The sequence below is a fragment of the Eptesicus fuscus genome, chromosome 8 (genome assembly GCF_027574615.1).
Source record: "Eptesicus fuscus isolate TK198812 chromosome 8, DD_ASM_mEF_20220401, whole genome shotgun sequence".
NCBI lineage: Eukaryota > Metazoa > Chordata > Mammalia > Chiroptera > Vespertilionidae > Eptesicus > Eptesicus fuscus.
The window spans coordinates 24,990,552-24,994,148 of NC_072480.1; the positions used below are offsets into that span (position 1 = coordinate 24,990,552).

Genomic DNA, 3,597 nt, shown 5'->3' on the forward strand with positions numbered 1-3,597 from the left:
CCAGGAATGCTCAGGGCCTACTCAAAAAGGCAAATAATGCTTTCCACTAATATTTACAGGGTAAAATAAGATTGTTGTTAGAGTATTAAATTTGACAGTAAAATAATAGTCAAGTTTTCAGACTAATTTAAATTGGCTAATTGAAATAAGCGAATATTCTAAAAAATTAATTGTACTGGAAAAAAGCTGGTCCTAAAGTGTTAACTAAAATTTTTATTGGTAGTTCATCTCATGGTAAAATTGTGTAACATGTAATGAACCTATAAAGTCATATTTTAGTGCAAAAAATTAAAATTTAAAAGCTATCAAGATTACATTATAAAATTTCCAAAAGCCTCCTAATATTTAAATAAAAAAGGGAGGGATAGCAGAAGAATATCATGTAAGGAAAAATATTCTGTAAGTAAATTACATCTAGAAAATTTTTACTTTAGAAAATAAACTTTCATTTATAATGCTAACTGCAAGACACCCATGAAAAACACACATGGTGTCAAAACAAGCCAAAGGAAAATCGTTTGGGCAAAAAATTGAGGATATTTTTTATGCGAAAGATATTGAACCAAAGGGCAAAAAGTTTGACCGAGTGTCCCAACTGCATTGTGAGAGTGAATCTTTCAAGATGGACCTTATCTTAGATGTAAACATTTAGATTTACCTTGTAGATTTGGGTGACAATTTCCAGCTGGTCATACAGTACCTTGAATGAAGATGGTACCTTGTATGATGGTGAATATAACCCCACAAATGATGGACCTTCCAGGGCTGACCAATTTGAGTAAGTAATGTATGGAAAAGTGTACAGGATTGAGGGAGACGAAACTTTTACTGAAGCACCAACACGTCTCTCTGCCTACGTGTCCTATGAGGGCCTGCTCATGAGGCTGCAGGGTGATGCCAACAATCTGCAGGGATTTGAAGTGGATTCCAGAGTTTATCTGCTGACGAAGAAACTGACCTTCTGAACCACCTGGGAAGCCAACTTTGCTGCTTAGTCACTCAGATCATGGACATTTGTTCAAGTCTGAGTTGCAGTTGCTGTTGTCCTGTTCAGGAGAGGGAGGCTCTCTCTCCACTGTGGTGCTTCTCTACCTGGTCTGGACTCAATGAGAAACTGACTTGCCTGTGAAAGACCCAGCGGGAGAGTTTAAAATGAACCAGAAGTTGTTTTTGTGTGTATGATTTTTTAAAATTAAACTTTACTTTGGAGCATAGGTTAGAGACTGAGTATTGGATAAAACTGAGGATGGATGTAAGTTGGGTCCTATTTTGAAGAACTGTAAATCCAATGATAAAATTATCATTAAATATACATTAGTAATTAGCAGTAATGGGATGATTTTTGGAAGAGAATAGCAAGACTTATTTCCCTTTTTAAAAAGATAACTTTAATTTATGAAAAATGGATTATAAGGTAAAAGGGGGAACCTTAAAGAGTTATCATCTGAATATAAATATGATCATGTTAGATCAGAAAAAATTTGTTTATTGAGTAGAACTGTCTGGAAGGAAATAAGAATCATTGGAGAGAGCTCTGATAGGTGTTTGTTGCATTTTTCAAGGCAGAGATGATGGCAGTTTGAAAGGAATTTATAGAATATCTGTACATGGATTAGGGGTGTGTCAGGGTGGTGAGTCATAAGGCAAGTCACAAAGAATGACTTTTAAGTTTGGAATGGAAGGTCTGAGTGGATACCATGTAATATGAAAGGAAACACTGAAATATGAACAGCTTTTGGGAGGGTGAAGATAGTAAATTTTGAAAATCATAAAACTGAGCTACTTGTTAGTTGTCTAGATAAAAGTGGCAAGTAGATGTTTAATTGACTTTAGGACAGATGGAGTTTATGAAACATGTCTGGAAACAATCTTAGGGAGTGTGTGTGTGTGTGTGTGTGTGTGTGTGAGTGTAAATTACTTTTAAGATTTAGAACATAAGACTAGATGAGGCTATCTGGGGAGTACAGAAGAAAATAAAGACTGAGAACCAAACCTCAAGTCATCAAATTTATATATATATATATATATATATATATATATATATATATATATATATATTAGCGGCCCGGTGCATGAAATTTGTGCACGGGCGGGGCGGGGGGGTTGTCCCTCAGCCCAGCCTGCACCCTCTCCAATCTGGGACCCCTAGAGGGATGTCCAACCACCCGTTTAGGCCCGATCTCGTGCCTAAATGGGTGGTTGGACATCCCTCTCACAATCCACAACTGCTGGCTCCAAACTGCTCACCTGCCTGCCTTCCTGATTGCCCCCTAACTGCTTCTGCCTGCCAGCCTGATCACCCCCTAATCACTTCCCTGCCAGCCTGATAGATGCCTAACTGCTCCCCGGCTGGCCTGATTGCCCCTAACTGCCCTCCCCTGCTGGCCTGGTCACCCCTAACTGCCATCCCCTGCCAGTCTGGCCACCCCCAAATGTCCTCCCCTACAGGCCTGGTCCCCTTCCAACTGCCCTCCCCTGCAGGACTGGTTCCCCCCTCCAACAACCCTCTCCTGCTCTTGGTCTCCCCCAACAGCCCTCCCCTGCTGTCTTGGTCCCCCCCAACAGTCCTCTCCTGCAGGCCTGGTCCCCCCCAACTGTCCTCCCCCAACTGCCCCTCTCTGCTGGCTTGATCGCCCACAACTTCCCTCCCCTGCAGGCCTGGATCCACCCCAACTGCCCTCCCTTGCTGGCCTGGTCTGCCCCAACTGCCCTCCTCTGTAGACCTGGTCACCCCCAACTGCCCTTCACTGCTGGCCTGGTCACTCCTAAGTGCCCACAACTGCCCTCCCCTGCAGGCCATCTTGTGTCCACATGGGAGAAGCCATCTTTGACCACATGGGGGCAGCCATCTTGTGTCTTGGAGTGACGGTCAATTTGCATATTACTCTTTTATTAGATTTGCTCTTTTATTATTCTTACCTGAGGATATGTTTTTATTGATTTGAGAGAAAAAGAGAAATATCAATGGTTTGTTTCCTTTATGCGTCTCCACATGGGATTAAACCCACAACCTAGGTAAGTGCCTTGACCAGGAACTGAACCTGCAAGCTTTTGGTGTACCGGACAACACCCCCACCAACTGAGCTACCTGGCCAGGGCAGGTCATTGGTTTTTAGATTTTAGAGGCTGGGTAATGGTAAAACATTAATAAAAGGAACAGATATGTTAGTGAGGTGTATAGAAGCTAAGAAAATAAAGCATATGATGAAGACAATGGTCAATGCTGACAGTTTGGGTGAGAAAGTTTAGCAACATGAAGATAATTGTAAACTTAAAAATATCCAGTAGAGATTTATAATAAAAACTGGATTGGTATATATTGCTAGAGAAATGAGAGAGTGGAAGTTGTGAACATAGATAATATTTTCCAGATGTTTAGATAAGACAGGCAACAGAAAAATCAGAGAGTAGCTGGAGCATACTGTTGGGGCTTTATAGTGTCAATCCATAATATGCTTCCCACATAAATTCAAAATAATTTAGAGGTAGAAACAGGAGCCAAATACATGGAATAATAATTATGAAATAAGGCATTATTGGTTTTTGGTTGGAGGATGTGGGTAAAGTATGCTTCCAAATGGACTTGCTAAAATGCTC

General features: G+C 41.0%; 1 pseudogene; it reads left to right on the plus strand.

The window, feature by feature from the left end:
• The first annotated feature begins 555 nt into the window (after nt 1-555).
• LOC103305085 (DNA-directed RNA polymerases I, II, and III subunit RPABC3-like) lies at nt 556-965 on the plus strand (annotated as a pseudogene).
• Nucleotides 966-3,597: the final 2,632 nt, after the last annotated feature.